Source organism: Moschus berezovskii, chromosome 8, assembly GCF_049115385.1.
Source record: "Moschus berezovskii isolate FMDL1 chromosome 8, NW_MosBer_1.0, whole genome shotgun sequence".
Classification (NCBI taxonomy): domain Eukaryota; kingdom Metazoa; phylum Chordata; class Mammalia; order Artiodactyla; family Moschidae; genus Moschus; species Moschus berezovskii.
This window is the reverse complement of record NC_142467.1, coordinates 99,092,176-99,109,462: the sequence shown is the minus strand read 5'-3', so window position 1 is coordinate 99,109,462 and position 17,287 is coordinate 99,092,176. Positions and strand designations below refer to the sequence as shown.

Here is a 17,287-nt window from a genome sequence, read left to right as displayed (position 1 = left end):
CCTTCCAGCACTGGGAGGAAGGCAGAAACATTTTTCCCACCGGAGTCCTGTGTTTTGTTCCAAAGTCTCACTGTGGAACCTCACATACACATGGAGGAGGTCCACAGAGGCAACAGACACTGTCAAGTTCAAAGCGGTATTCAGTCAAGGTTATGGGGCGAGGGCAAGCAGCTCAGTTGAGTTTAGAAACACACAAGTGACATGTTCTACACCACTAAGAGCTAAGTGCCAAAAACATACCAACTTCTTCTGAAGTTGCCTAATATCCTTTTATGGTTTTTCCAGTAGTCATGTATGGATGTGCGAGTTGGACTGTGAAGAAAACTGAGCGCCGAAGAATTGATGCTTTTGAACTGTGGTGTTGGAGAAGACTCTTGAGAGTCCCTTGGACTGCAAGGAGATCCAACCAGGGCATCCTAAAGGAGATCAGTCCTGGTTGTTTGTTGGAAGGACTGATGCTGAAGCTGAAACTCCAATACTTTGGCCACCTTATGCGACGAGTTGACTCATTGGAAAAGACCCTGATGCTGGGAGGGATTAGAGGCAGGAGGAGAAGGGGATGACAGAGAATGAGATGGCTAGATGGCATCACCGGCTCGATGGACATGAGTTTGGGTGAACTCCAGGAGTTGGTGATGGACAGGGAGGCCTGGCATGCTGCGATTCATGGGGTCGCAGAGTCGGACACAACTCAGTGACTGAACTGAACTGAACTGAACTAATATCCTTTCCCTACGTAAAATACCCTATCTTTCTAATCCTCGTGGGCTCATGTGGCATGGCCTCATGTTCCCAGAACATCAGGAAACACAATGCTTTGCCCCTTTCTCCTTCACTCCTTGTTCATAAGATGAGTCTACTGCTCTTCTTTCCTGCCTTGACGGTTTGGATGCTGCCTCCTCCTCCCTGTTTTTGTGTCAGTTGGATGCTGCTGCCACCCCTTTTTTGGGAAAGATCTTTCAGAGCTTGGCACAGGCCTCTCTTTAAGTACTGTGTTTGGTACCTGTGCTTCATCTTTAGCTTTTATACGTGATGTGTTGTCATTCTGTTTTAAGCTAATGGATCAATGGACTTGTTTACAATGTGCTATTTTCAACTAAATCAAGTTTTTTCAAATAAAAAGAAAAAAATACATATGCCAGACACAGACAGTCAAATCCACTATAATCTCACTTATGTGTAGAAGCTAAGAAAATTAAACTCTTAGGACCACAGATTAGAACTGTAGTTGTGAGGACTTCAGTTCAGCTCAGTTCAATTCAGTCACGACTGAGCGACCCCATAAATCACAGCACGCAAGGCCTCCCTGTCCATCACCAACTCCCGGAGTTCACTCAAACTCATGTCCACAGAGTCGGTGATGCCATCCAGCCATCTCATTCTCTGTCGTCATGTTCTCCTCCTGCCCCCAATCCCTCCCAGCATCAGAGCCTTTACCAGTGAGTCAACTCTTCGCATGAGGTGGCCACTGGTGGTGAGGAAAGTGGGGAAATGTTAGTAAAATGATACAAACTTTCCCTTATAAAATGAATAAATATTGGGGATGTAATAAATAGCCTGGTTACTATAGTTAATAATTTTGGTTGTGTTCATGAAATCTGCTCAGAAAGATTTGCTTAAGTATTACTACACACACACACACACACACACACACAAATAGAAAATATGTGAGCTACCAGATACATTATTTACCTTGACTGTGGTAATCATTCTCCATGTGTATGAATATTAAATCATTTTGTACATCTTTTAAATACTTTCATGAGGCACAACCCAAATATATGTAGTTTTGTCAATCACTTCAATAAACTGAAAAGACACAATGAAGTAGTATTTTTCTGCCAGTACAGAACAGAGTCCAAAAAATGTAAAGTGGTCTCAAACATCAGACATTTAACTGAGATAGTATTGAAGCAAATAACCTTGTATAGAATAAAAAATTTCTTAAATTTCACTAATCTTTTAATCATTGTCAATTCTGTGCACATGAACATGATTTTGTACTCACCAAAGTATTATATCATGTGCAATTCAGTTCAGTTCACTTCAGCCACTCAATCGTGTCTGACTCTTTGCAACCCCATGAACTGCAGCACCCCAGGCCTCCCTGTCCATCACAAACTCCCAGAACCTACCCAAACACATGTCCACTGAGTCGGTGATGCTTTCCAACAATCTAATCCTCTGTCGTCCCCTTCTCCCACCTTTGATCTTTCCCAGCATCAGGGTCTTTTCCAATGAGTCAGCTTTTCCCATCAGGTGGCCAAAGTATTGGAGTTTCAGCTTCAGCATCAGTCCTTCCAATGAATATTCAGGACTGATCTCCTTTAGGATGGACTGGTTGGATCTCCTTGCAATCCAAGGGACTCTCAAGAGTCTTCTCCAACACCACAGTTCAAAAGCATCAATTCTTCGGTGCTCAGCCTTTTTTATAGTCCAGCTCTCATATCCATACATGACTACTAGAAAAACCATAGCCTTGACTAGATGGAATTTTGTTGACAAAGTAATGTCTTTGCTTTTTAATAGGCTGTCCATGTTGGTCATAACTTTCCTTCTAAGGAGAAAGCATCTTTTAATTCCCCGGCTGCAGTCACCATCTGCAGTGATTTTGGAGCCCCCCAAAATAAAGTCTGCCACTGTTTCCGCAATTTTTTGACAAGAAGTGTTGGTACCGGATGCCATGAACTTAGTTTCTGAATGTTGAGCTTTAAGCCCACTTTTTCACTCTTCTTTCACTTTCATCAAGAGGCTCTTTAGTTCTTCACTTTCTGCCATAAGAGTGGTGTCATCTGCATATCTGAGGTTACTGATATTTCTCCTGGCAATCTTGATTCCAGCTTGTGATTCATCCAGCTTGGCATTTTGCATAATGTACTCTGCATATAAGTTAAATAAGCAGGGTGACAATATACAGCCTTGACATACTCCTTTTCCTATTTGGAACCAGTCTGTTGTTCCATGTCCAGTTCTAACTGTTGCTTCCTGACCTGCATACAGGTTTCTCAAGAGGCAGGTCAGGTGGTCTGGTATTCCCTTCTCTTTCAGAATTTTTCACAGTTTATTGTGATGCACAGAGTCAAAGGCTTTGACATAGTCAATAAAGCAGAAATAGACGTTTTTCTGGAACTATCTTGCTTTCTCCATGATCCAGAAGATGTTGGCAATTTGATCTCTGGATCCTCTCCCTTTTCTAAAACCAGCTTGAACATCTGGAAGTTCATGGTTCACTTATTGTTGAAGCCTGGTTTGGAGAATTTTGAGCATGACTTTACTAGCGTGTGAGATGAGTGTAATGTGCAGTAGTTTGAGCATTCTCTGGCATTACCTTTCTTAGGGATTGGAATGAAAAATGACTTTTTCCAGTCTTGTGGCCATTGCTGAGTTTTCCAAATTTGCTGGCATGTTGAGTGCAGCACTTTCACAGCATCATCTTTTAGGATGTGAAATAGCTCAACTGAAATTCCATCACCTCCACTAGCTTTGTTCGTAGTGATGCTACCTAAAACTCACTTGACTTCACATTCCAGGATGTCTGGCTCTAGGTGAGTCATCACACCATCATGATTATCTGGGTCATGATCTTTTTTGCATAGTTTTTCTGTGTATTCTTGCCACCTCTCGTTAATATCTTCTGCTTCTGTTAGGTCCATACAATTTCTGTTCCTTATTGTACCCATCTTTGCATGAAATGTTCCCTTGGTATCTCTAATTTTCTTGAAGAGATCTCTTGTCTTTCCTATTCTGTTGTTCTCCTCTATTTCTTTGCATTGATCGCTGAGGAAGGCTTTCTTATCTCTCCTTGCTATTCTTTGGAACTCTGCATTCTAACGGGTGTATCTTTCTTTTCTCCTTTGATTTTCGCTTTTCTTCTTTTCACAACTATTTGTAAGGCCTCCTCAGACAGCCATTTTACTTTTTTGCATTTCTTTTTCTTGGGGATGGTCTTGATTCCTGTCTTTTGTACAATGTCACGAACCTCTGTCCATAGTTCATCAGGCACTCTATCAGATCTATTCCCTTAAATCTACTTCTCATTTCCACTGTATAATTGTAAGGTATTTGATTTAGGTCATACGTGAATGGTCTAGTGTTTTCCCTACTTTCTTCAATTTAAGTTGAAATTTGGCAATAAGGAGTTCATGGTCTCAGCCACATTCAGCTCCCAATCTTGCTTTTGCTAACTGTATAGAGCTTCTCCATCTTTGGAGGCAAAGAATATAATGACTCTGATCTCAGTGTTGACCATCTGGTGATGTCCATGTGTAGAGTCATCTCTTGTGTTGTTGGAAGAGGGTGTTTGTTATGACCACTGCGTTCTCTTGGCAGAACTCTATTAGCCTTTGCCCTACTTCATTCCGTGATCCAAGGCCAAATTTGCCTGTTACTCCAGCTGTTTCTTGATTTCCTACGTTTGCATCCCAGTCCCCTATAATGAAAAGGACATCTTTTTAGAGTGTTAGTTCTAAAAGTTCTTGTAGGTCTTCATGGAACAACAGACTGGTTCCAAATAGGAAAAGTAGTATGTCAAGGCTATATATTGTCACCCTGCTTATTAAACTTCTATTCAGAGTACATCATGAGAAACGCTGGGCTGGATGAAGCACAAGCTGGAATCAAGATTGCCAGGAGAAATATCAATAACCTCAGATATGCAGATGACGCCACCCTTATGGCAGAAAGCATAGAACTAAAGAGCTTCTTGATGAAAGTGAAAGAGAAGAGTGAAAAGGTTGGCTTAAAGCTCAACATTCAGAAAACTAAGATCATGGCACCCAGGCCCATCATTTCATGGCAAATAGATAGAGAAACGGTGACTTACTTTATTTTGTGGGGCTCCAAAATCAGTGCAGATGGTGACTGCAGCCATGGAATTAAAAGACACTTACTCCTTGGAAGGAAAGTTATGACCAACTTAGACAGCCTATTAAAAAGCAGAGACATTACTTTGCCAACAAAGATCCATCTAGTCAAGGCTATGGTTTTTCTAGTAGTCATGTATGGATGTGAGAGTTGGACTATAAAGAAGGCTGAGCACTGAAGAATTGATGACTTTTGAACTGCGGTGTTGGAGAAGACTCTTGAGAGTCCCTTGGATTGCAAGGAGATCCAACCAGTCCATCCTAAAGGAGATCAGCCCTGAGTGTTCATTGGAAGGATTGATGTTGAAGCTGAAACTCCAATACTTTGGCCACCTGATGTGAAGAGCTGACTCATTTGAAAAGACCCTGATGCTGGGAAAGATTGAAGGCAGGAAGAGAAGGGGACCACAGAGGATGAGATGGTTGGATGGCATCACCAACTCAATGAACATGAGTTTGGGTAAACTCTGGGAGTTGGTGGTGGACAGGGAAGCCTGGGGTGCTGCAGTCCATGGGGTCACAAAGAGTCAGACAAGACTGAACAACTGAACTGAACTGAAGTGAGGTCTTCATAGAACCGTTCAACTTCAGCTTCTTTAGCATACTGGTCAGGGCGTCGACCTGGATTACCGTGATATTGAACTGCTTGCTTTGGAAACGAACAGAGATCATTCTGTCGTTTTTGAGATTGCATTCAGTACTGCATTTCAGACTCTTTTGTTGACTATGATGGCTACTCCATTTCTTCTAAGGGATTCTTGCCCACAGTAGTAGATATAATGGTCATCTGAGTTAAATTCACCCATTCCAGTCCATTTTAGTTCATTGATTCCTAGAATGTTGACGTTCACTCTTGCCGTCTCCTGTTTGACCATTTCCAATTTGCCTTGATTCATGCACCTATCATTCCAGGTTCCTATGCAATATTGCTCTTACAGCATCAGACCTTGCTTTCATCACCAGTCACATCCACAACTGGATGTTGTTTTTGCTTTGGCTCCATATCTCCATTCTTTCTGGAGTTATTTCTATACTGATCTACAGTAGCATATCGGGCACCTACCAACTTGGGGAGTTCAGTGTCCTATCTTTTTGCCTTTTCATACTTTTCATGGGGTTCTCAAGGCAGGAAGTGGTTTGCCATTCCCTTCTCCAGTGGACCACATTTTGTCAGAACTCTCCACCATGTCCTGTACGTCTTGGGTGGCCCTACATGGCATGGCTCATAGTTTCATTGAGTCAGACAAGGCTGTGGTCCATGTGATTAGATTGGTTAGTTTTCTGTGATTGTGGTTTTCAGTAAGTCTGCCTTCTGATGGAGAAGGATAAGAGGCTTATGGAAGCTTCCTGATGGGAGAGACTGACTGGAAGCAAAATTGGGTCTGTTCTGATGGATGGGGCCATGTTCAGTAAATCTTTAATCCAGTTTTCTGTTGATGGGTAGAGCTGTGTTCTCTCCTGGGGCCAAACTATGGTGGAGGTAATGAAGATAATGGTGACCTCCTTCAAAAGATCCCATGCATGTACTGCCACATTCAGTGCCCCCAACCCTTCAGCAGACCACGACCGACCCACACCTCTGCTGTAGACTCCTGGACACTCACAGGCAAGTCTGAGTCAGTCTCTTGTGGGATCACTGCTCCTTTCTCCTGGGTCCTGGTGCACAAAGTTCTGTTGTGCCCTACGAGAGTCTATTTCCCAGAGTCCTGTGTAATTTCTGGCAGCTCTATGGTGGGGTTAATGGTGACCTCCTCGAAGAGGGTTTATGCCATATCCAAGTCTGCTGCTTCCAGAGCCCCATCCCTGTGGCAGTCCACTGCTGATCCACACCTCCACAGGAGACACTCAAACACAGTTCTGTCTCAGTCTCTGTGGGGTCTCTGGGTCCTGGTTCACACAAGGTTTGTTTGAGCCCTCTTAGCATCTCTGGCAGGAATGGGGTTTGATTCCAAATGTGAATTTGCCCCTCCTATCATCTTGCTGGGACTTCTCCTTTGCCCTTGGATGTGGGGTGTCTCCTTACAGCCACTCCAGCGCCTATCACCTTACTGGAGTTTCTCTGACCTTGGACGTGGGGTATCTCCTCTCGGTTGCTCACCACTCCAGCACACCACTCCAGTGCCATGTGCAATTAATTAAACAAGATTGATTGACAGTTGAAGTCCACCAAAGATATGAAGTATATACTAAATGACTTCTAAAAGACAACTTTGATATTTGAATAATCCCCATTTCATGAAGGATGGAAGACAGTAAATCAAAGATGATAAAACTCTGAATAGCAAACAAAATGTGTTCTGATTATGAACATTCATTTTTAATTTAGAATCCACATGACATAGTCCTGCATTTCATAGATATTTGTAAATATTCCAAATGAAGGAAATATCTAGAATTATACTTGAATACAGTAAGATTTATATAAATGACATAATTTCTTTATATTTTAATTATTATATATTTTCTTAGAAGGAGAAGGGAATCTCTCATTATTTCTTAAAAAAGTAGGCTGTATTTAACTGAGATCATGGATGTATTATCCCTAATGTTCTTCTTTCCTTTTATACTCTAAGAGTGTATAGACAAAAATGAATAACATAGAAGCCAATGAGGAAACGATTCTAAGACAGAATTTTTCATACTGAGAAATATTGCTGAAGGTGCTGTCAATCAGTCGTGTCCAACTCTTTGTGGCCCCATAGACTATAGCTCGCCAGGATCCCTCATCAATGGAATTCTCCAGGCAAGAATACTGGAGTGGGTTGCTCTTTCCTGTTCCAATTGCTGAAGGTACTCATATGTGTACTTTTATTTTTTTATTATTTTTTTTAATTTGAGGCTAATTACTTTAAAATATTATATTGGTTTTGCAATACATTGAATTGAATCCACCCCGGGTGTACATGTGTTCCCCTCCTTGAACCCACCCTCTCACCTCCCTCCCCCTCTTATCCTGATCCGGGTCATCCCCATACACCAGCCCCGAGCATCCTATATCATGCGTCGAACCTGGACTGGTGATTCGTTTCACATATGATAATATACGTGTTTCGTGCCATTTTCCCAAATCATCCCACCCTCACACTCTCCCACAGAGTCCAAAAGACTGTTCTATACACCTGCGTCTCTTTTGTTGTCTTGTATACAGGGTTATCATTACCATCTTTCTAAATTCCATATATATGCGTTAGTATACTGTATTGGTGTTTTTCTTTCTGGCATACTTCACTCTGTATAATAGGCTCCAGTTTCATCCACCTCATTAGGACTGATTCAAATGCATTCTTTTTAATGGCTGAGTAATACTCCATTGTGTAAATGTACCAAAACTTTCTTATCCATCCGTCTGCTGATGGACATCTAGGTTGCTTCCATGTCCTGGCTATTATAAATAGTGCTGCAATGAACATTGGAGTACATGTGTCTCTTTCAATTCTGGTTTCCTTGATGTTCAAGCCCAAGAGTGCGATTGCTGGATCATATGGCAGTTGTCTTTCCAGTTTTTAAAGGAATCTCCACACTGTTCTCCATAGTGGCTGTACTAGTTTCCATTCCCACCAACAGTGTAAAAGGGTTCCCTTTTCTCCACACCCTCTCCAGCACTTATTGCTTGTAGACTTTTGGATAGTAGCCATTCTGACTGGTGTGAAATGGTATCTCATTGTGGTTTTGATTTGCATTTCTCTGATTATGAGGGATGTTGAGCATTTTTTCGTGTGTTTGTTAGCCATCTGTATGTCTTCTTTGGAGAAATGTCTGTTTAGTTCTTTGGCCCATTTTTTTGATTGGGTCATTTATTTTTCTGGAATTGAGCTGCAGGAGCTGCTTGTATATTTTGGAGATTAATTCTTTGTCAGTTGTTTCATTTGCTATTATTTTCTCCCATTCTGAAGGCTGTCTTTTCACCTTGCTTATAGTTTCCTTTGCTGTGCACAAGCTTTTAATTTTAATTAGGTCCCATTTGTTTATTTTTGCTTGTATTTCCAATATTCTTGGAGGTGGGTCATGGAGAATCCTGCTGTGATTTATGTCGGAGAGTGTTTTGCCTATGTTCTCCTCTAGGAGTTGTATAGTTTCTGGTCTTACATTTAGATCTTTAATCCATTTTGAGTTTCTTTTTGTGTATGGTGTTAGGGAGTGTTTTAGTTTCATTCTTTTACAAGTGGCTGATCAGTTTTCCCAGCACCACTTGTTAAAGAGACTGTCTTTTCTCCATTGTATATTCTTGCCTCCCTTGTCAAAGATAAGGTGTCCATAGGTGCGTGGATTTATCTCTGGGCTTTCTATTTTGTTCCATTGATCTATATTTCTGTCTTGATGCCAGTACCATACTGTCTTCATGACTGTGGCTTTGTAGTAGAACCTGAAGTCCGGCAGGTTGATTCCCCCCGTTCCATTCTTCTTCCTCAAGATTGCTTTGGCTATTCGAGGTTTTTTGTATTCCCATACAAATTGTGAGATTATTTGTTCTAGTTCTGTGAAAAATACCATTGGTAGCTTGACAGGGATTGCATTGAACTCATAAATTAGTTTGGATAGTATACTCATTTTCACAATATTTATTCTTCAAATCCACGAACACAGTATATTTATCCATCTATTAGTGTCCGCTTTGATTTCTTTCACCAGTATTCTATAGTTTTCTATATATAAGTCTTTTGTTTCTTTAGGTAGATATATCCCTAAGTATTTTATTCTTTTCGTTGCAACAGTGAATGGAATAGTTTCCTTAATTTCTCTTTCTATTTTCTCATTATTAGTGTATAGGAATGCAAGGGATTCTGTGTGTTGATTTTATATCCTGCAACTTTACTGTATTCATTGATTAGCTCTAGTAATTTTCTGGTGGAGTCTTTAGGGTTTTCTGTGTAGAGGATCATGTCATTGGTGAACAGTGAGTTTTACTTCTTCTTTTCAAATTTGTATTCCTTTTATGTCTTTTTCTGCTCTGATTGCTGTGGCCAAAACTTCCAGAACTACGTTGAATAGTAGTGGTGAGAGTGGGCACCCTTGTCTTGTTCCTGACGTTAGGGGAAATGCTTTCAATTTTTCACCATTGAGGATAATGTTTGCTGTGGGTTTGTCATATATAGCTTTTATTATTTGAGGTATGTTCCTTCTATTCCCACCTTCTGGAAGGTTTTCATCATAAATGGATGTTGAATTTTGTCGAAGGCTTTCTCTGCATCTATTGAGATAATCATATGGTTTTTATTTTTCAGTTTGTTAGTGTGGTGTATTACATTGATTGATTTGCGGATATTGTTTGAATCCAAAATATGGATGCAGGACTGCATGATCATTTACATATTCCCTATTTTTCCAGCACTTTTTTTCCTTTTCCCAAGGTGCCCAAGATACACAGAACTGGAAATCTAGACAGTATCTCAGAATTCTTCCTCCTGGGACTCTCAGATGGTCCAGAACTGCAGCCTTTGCTCTGGGTCCTGTTCCTGTCCATGTACCTGGTCACCATGCTGAGGAACCTGCTCATCATCTTGGTTGTCACCTCTGATCCCTACCTTCACACCCCCATGTACTTCTTCCTCTCCAACGTGTCCTTGGTTGACATCAGTTTTGTCTCCACCACAGTCCCCAAGATGCACAGATATCTATTTTTATCCTTTTTGGATGTATGGATTGTCTGCTTCTGTCTGTGATGGCTTATGACTGGTTTGTGGCCATCTGTCACCCACTACAAACTACACGGTCATCACGAACCCTCGCCTCTGCTGCTCCTTAGTTTTGGTGTCTTTTTTTCTCAGCCTTTTGGACTCCCAAGTGCACAATCTGATTGTGCTACAACTTACCTACTTTAAGAATGCTGACTTTTCTAATTTCTTCTGTGAGCCTTCTTAGCTCCTCAAGCTTGCCTGTTCTTACACTTTCACCAATAACATAGTCACGTATTTCGATGGTGCCATTTTTGCTTTTCTACCTTTCTCAGGGATCTTTTTCTCTTACTACAAAATTATTTCCTCCATTCTGAGAGTCCCATCAGGTAGGAGGTATAAAGCCTTCTCCAAATGTGGTTCTCAACTGGCAGTTGTTTGCTTATTTTACGGAACTGGCCTTGGTGTGTACCTCAGCTCAACCATCTCACAATCTCCCAGGAAGGGTGCAGTGGCCTCAGTGATGTACACTGTGGTCACCCCTATGCTGAAAATCTTCACCTACGGTCTGAGGAACAGACACATCAAAAGGACCATGTGGAGGTTTTCCAGCAAAATATTCTAATCTCATTACCTGTGTCATCCATTTGGAGTATAAGTTGGAAAATGTAGCATCATTAACATCTGAAAATTCTACCTCTCTCATAACATCATTTTTGTAGTTCTTATGGCCTTCTTGCCTCTCCTTGTTTTACACCTGAATATTACTTCTTTTGATATGTTTTTAACGGGGCTGGGAGAGTATCCTGGGATTCTGTAGATATTAGAACTACTGTGTGACTGAATCTTATTATATCTATAGAGGAGCTTCTAGTTTATCATGGTGATCCACATTCTAGAAAGATGAAAAAACTTCCTTTGTACAAATTTAAATATTATATATTTTCCTCAAAGCTGTTGTTTATTTTCCAGCTGATTACTATGTTTTAATTTTGTGCATGCAGTCTATGTATGAGGACGCATGTCACTGCTTCTCAGCCTTGGCTTTTATCAACATCACCTGGAAGGCTTAAAAATACTATTTCCCAACATTGTAAATAAACTATACTACAATAAAATAAATTTTAAAATATACTGACAACTGAGTCTCATTGCCAAATGTTCTGATTTAATTAGATTTGCATGTGTCCTGAGCTGAGGATTTTTTTTAATTTTCCTTATTTTTATTTATTTATTTTTGGCCACACGGTGTAAAATATGATGTCTTAATTCCTTCACTAGGGATTGAACTCATGCCCCCTGCATTGACAGCCAAAAATAAATAAATCTTTAAAAAAAAACACACACACAATGAGGTATCACTTCACACTTGTCAAAATGGCTATTGTCTAAAGACAAGAGATATTTATTATCCACATAACACACACAGTGAAACAGCATGAAGTGAAGTGAAATGAAGTCGTTCAGTCATGTCTGACTCTTTGCGACCTCATGGACTGTACCCCACCAGGCTCCTCCATCCATGTAATTTTCTAGGTAAGAGTACTGGAGTGGGTTGCCATTTCCTTCTCCAGGGGATCTGAACTCAAATAACTGGCAAGTGTTGTTTATTTAGTATGTAGTGGAACTATGTCTGAATCCAGAACCCATGGCCTTTATCATTGCACTATACTGCCTCCAGAGATCAGAGAATTCTGAAGAACCAGTTAGGAAAAGCAGGTTGTGTGGTTGGTCAGGTAACTGCTAGGGTCAACTGGGGCTGAGACAGCATTTTTGGGGTGACCTTCACTCGGCATCTTCTAGGCAAGCAAAAGATAGCTTTTCAACCATCCACAGAAATATTGAATGTGTTACAATATTACTTCTGTTTTAGGTTTTGGTTTATTTTGGCTGTGAGGTATATGGGATCTTGGTTCCCCAACCAGGGATCAAACTCTCATCCCCTGCATTGGAAGGTGATGTGTTAACCACTGGACTACCTGGGAAGTCCCTCACTAGCTATTATGGAAGAACATTTGCACATATATATCAGGAAACCTATAAGAATATTAATTAAGCATTGTTCAGTTCAGTTCAGTTCAGTCTCTAAATCATGTCCTACTCTTTGCAACCCCATGAACCACAGCACGCCACACCGCCCTGTCCATTACCAACTCCTGGAGTCCACCCAAACCCCTGTCTATTGAGTCAGTAATGCCATCCAGCCATCTCATCCTCTATCGTCCCCTTCTCCTCCTGCCCTCAATCTTTCCCAGCATCAGGGTCTTTTCAAATGAAACAACTCTTTGCATCAGGTGGCCAAAGTATTGGAGTTTCAGCTTCAGCATCAGTCCTTCAAATGAACACCCAGGATTGATCTCCTTTAGGATAGACTGGTTGGATCTCTTTGCAGTCCAAGGGACACTCAAGAGTTTTCTCGAACACCACAGCTCAAAAGCATCAATTCTTCGGCGATCAGCTTTCTTCACAGTCCAACTCTCACGTTCATACATGACCACTGGAAAAACCACAGCCTTGACTAGACGGACCTTTGTTGGCAAAGTAATGTCTCTGCTTTTTAATATGCTATCTAGGTTGGTCATAACTTTCCTTCCAAGGAGTAAGCATCTTTTAATTTCATGGCTGCAATCACCATCTGCAGTGATTTTGGAGTCCCAAAAAATAGTCTGACACGGTTTCCACTGTTTCTCCGTCTATTTCCCATGAAGTAATGGGACCAGATGACATTATCTTAGTTTTCTGAATGTTGAGCTTTAAGCCAACTTTTTCACTCTCCTCTTTCACTTTCTTCAAGTTCCTCTTCACTTTCTGCCATAAGGGTGGTGTCATCTACATATCGGAGGTTATTGATATTTCTCCCGGCAATCTTGATTTCAGCTTGTGCTTCTTCCAGCCCAGCGTTCCTCATGATGTACTCTGCATAGAAATTAAATAAGCAGGGTGACAATATACAACCTTGACGCACTCCTTTTCCTATTTGGAACCAGTCTGTTGTTCCATGTCCAGTTCTAACTGTTGCTTCCTGACCTGCATACAGGTTTCTCAAGAGGCAGGTCAGGTGGTCTGGGATTCCCATCTCTTTCAGAATTTTCCACACTTTATTGTGATCCACACAGTCAAAGGCTTTGGCATAGTCAATGAAGCAGAAATAGATGCTCTTCTGGAACTCTCTTGCTTTCTCCATGATCCAGCGGATGTTGGCAATTTGATCTCTGGTGCCTCTGCCTTTTGTAAAACCTGCTTGAACATCTGGGAGTTCACGGTTCACATACTGCTGAAGCCTGGCTGAGAGAAATTTTGAGCATGACTTTACTAGCGTGTGAGATGAGTGCAATTGTGCGGTAGTTTGAGCATTCTTTGGCATTGCCTTTCTTTGGGATTGGAATGAAGACTGACCTTTTCCAGTCCTGTGACCACTGCTGAGTTTCCCAAATTTGCTGGCATATTGAGTGCAGCACTTTCACAGCATCATCTTTCAGGATTTGAAACAGCTCAATTGGAATTCCATCACCTCCACTAGCTTTGTTCCAAGATGTCTGGCTCCAGGTGAGTGTTCATGCCATCGTGATTATCTTGGTCATGAAGATCTTTTTGGTACAGTTCTTCTGTGTCTTCTTGCCACCTCTTCTTAATATTTTCTGCTTCTGTCAGGTCCATACCATTTCTGTCCTTGATCTAGCCCATCTTTGCATGAAATGTTCCCTTGATATCTCTAATTTTCTTGAAAAGATCTCTTGTTTTTCCTATTCTGTTGTTTTCCTCTATCTCTTTGCATTGATCGCTGAGGAAGGTTTTCTTATCTCTCCTTGCTATTCTTTGGAACTCTGCCTTCAGATGCTTATATCTTTCCTTTTCTCCTTTGCTTTTCGCTTCTCTTCTTTTCAAAGCTATTTGTAAGGCCTCCTCAGACAGCCATTTTGCTTTTTTGCATCTCTCTTCCATGGGGATGGTCTTGGTCCCTGTCTCTTGTACAAATCAGTTCTAGACCCTTAAATCTATTTCTTACTTCCACTGTATAATCATAAGGAATTTTATTTAGGTCATATCTGAATGGTCTAGTGGTTTTCTCTACTTTCTTCAATTTAAGTCTGAATTTGGCAATAAGGAGTTCATGATCTGAGCCACAGTCACCTCCCAGTCTTGTTTTTGCTAACTGTATAGAGCTTCTCCATCTTTGGCTGCAAAGAATATAATCAACCTGATTTTGGTGTTGACCATCTGGTGATGTCCATGTGTAGAATCTTCTCTTGTGTTGTTGGAAAAGGGTGTTTGCTATGACGAGTGCATTCTCTTGGCAAAACTCTATTAGCCTTTGCCTTGCTTCATTTCGTGCTCCAAGGCCAAATTTGCCTGTTACTCCAGGTGTTTCTTGACTTCCTAATTTTTCATTCCAGTCCCCTATAATGAAAAGGACATCTTTTGGGGGTGTTAGTTCTAAAAGGTCTTGTAGGTCTTCATAGAACCGTTCAACTTCGGCTTCTTCAGCATTACTAGTTGGGGCATAGATATAGTTATAATAATCATGCATTCTGAATTCAGACATAGTTCCACTACATGTATAACACTGCCCAATTATTTGAGCTCATGTGTGCTGTTTCACTATGTGTGTCAAGTGGATAAGTATCGGCCTCAGAACTTATTGTGACAATCAAAATGATTAATATATAGAAATATCTTGAGTATTAAGACAGTGAATGACACAGAGTGAAACCCATTAAATATTATTTTTCTCTTACCTCTTCCCTCTTATCATAAAATCAAATAAGCCCCTTCTCTTCAAAGCCTTCTCTGAAACAAATTTAAGTCTTCTAAACTTCTCCACAGTATGGGACAGAGAAGGATGTGTTGTTGTTGTTGTTGTTTCTTTTTTGGCCCCATGGCATGTGACATCTTAGTTCCAATGGTCTTAGTTCCCTGACCAGGGATCAAACCCACACCCCCAGCATTGGAAGCACAGAGTCTTAACCACTGGACCACCAGGGAAGTCCCTGAGAAGAAAGTGTTTCTGATAGCACAGAAAGGATGCAGTCCCACCTCAGCCACTTGCAGTAGCGTTTCCTATGTGCATTTCTGATTAACTAAACTAAGGACTAGATCTGATAGATAGAGTGCCTGATGAACTATGGATGGAGGTTCGTGACATTGTACAGGAGACAGGGACCAAGACCATCCCCATGGAAAAGAAATGCAAAAAAGAAAAATGGCTGTCAGAGGAGGTCTTACAAATAGCTGTGAAAAGAAGAAAAGCAAAAAGCAAAGGAGAAAAGGAAAGATATAAGCATCTGAAGGCAGAGTTCCAAAGAATAGCAAGGAGAGATAAGAAAGCCTTCCTCAGCAATCAATGCAAAGATATAGAGGAAAACAACAGAATAGGAAAAACAAGAGATCTTTTCAAGAAAATTAGAGATATCAAGGGAGCATTTCATGCAAAGATGGGCTAGATCAAGGACAGAAATGGTATGGACCTAACAGAAGCAGAAGATATTAAGAAGAGGTGGCAAGAATACACAGAAAAACTGTACAAAAAAGATCTTCACGACCAAGATAATCACGATGGCGTGATCATTCACCTGGAGCCAAACTTCTTAGACTGTGAAGTCAAGTGGGCCTTAGAAAGCATCACTACAAACAAAACTAGTGGAGGTGATGGAATTCCAATTGCGCTATTTCAAATCCTGAAAGATGATGCTGTGAAAGTGCTGCACTCAATATGCCAGCAGATTTGGAAACCTCAGCACTGGCCACAGGACTGGAAAATGTCAGTCTTCATTTAAATCCCAAAGAAAAGCAATGCCAAAGAATGCTCAAACTACCGCACAATTGCACTCATCTCACACGCTAGTAAAGTCATGCTCAAAAACTCCAAGCCAGGCTTCAGCAATATGTGAACCGTGAAGTTCCAGATGTTCAGGCAGGTTTTAGAAAAGGCAGAGGCACCAGAGATCAAATTGCCAACATCCGCTGGATCATGGAGAAAGCAAGAGACTTCCAGAAAAACATCTATTTCTGCTTCATTGACTATGCCAAAGCCTTTGACTGTGTGGATCACAACAAACTGTGGAAAATTCTGAAAGAGATGGGAATACCAAACTACCTGACCTGCCTCTTGAGAAACCTGTATGCAGGTCAGGAAGCAACGGTTAGAACTGGACACGGGGGTTCAAGAAAGGGAACATATGTACACCCGGGGCAGATTCGTGTCAATATATGGTAAAACCAACCAATACAGTTCAGTTCAGTTCAGTCGCTTAGTCGTGTCCGACTCTCCGCGACCCCATGAATCACAGCACACCAGGCCTCCCTGTCCATCACCAACTCCCGGAGTTCACTCAAACTCATGTCCACAGAATCAATGATGCCATCCAGCCATCTCATTCTCTATCGTCCCCTTCTCCTCCCACCCCCAACCTTTCCCAGCATCAGAGTCTTTTCCAGTGAGTCAACCCGTCGCATGAGGTGGCCAAAGTATTGGAGTTTCAGCTTCAGCATCAGTCCTTCCAATGAACACCCAGGATTGATCTCCTTTAGAATGGACTGGTTGGATCTCCTTGCAGTACAAGGGACTCTCAAGAGTCTTCTCCAACACCACAGTTCAAAAGCATCAATTCTTCGGCGATCAGCTTTCTTCACAGTCCAACTCTCACATCCATACATGACCACGGGAAAAACCATAATGTAAGATAATTTGCCTTCAATAAAAGATTTTTAAAAAATAAAATAAAAATAAAAAATAAAGCAACAACAAAAAAGAACTGGACATGGAACAACGGACTGGTTCCAAACAGAAAAAGGAGTATGTCAAGGTTGTATATT

The 17,287-nt window shown here is 41.2% G+C and overlaps 1 pseudogene; it reads left to right on the top strand.

Annotated features, from left to right (window-relative positions):
- The first annotated feature begins 10,210 nt into the window (after positions 1 to 10,210).
- Positions 10,211 to 11,099, top strand: LOC129558838 (olfactory receptor 7E178-like; annotated as a pseudogene).
- The last annotated feature ends 6,188 nt before the right edge of the window (positions 11,100 to 17,287 follow it).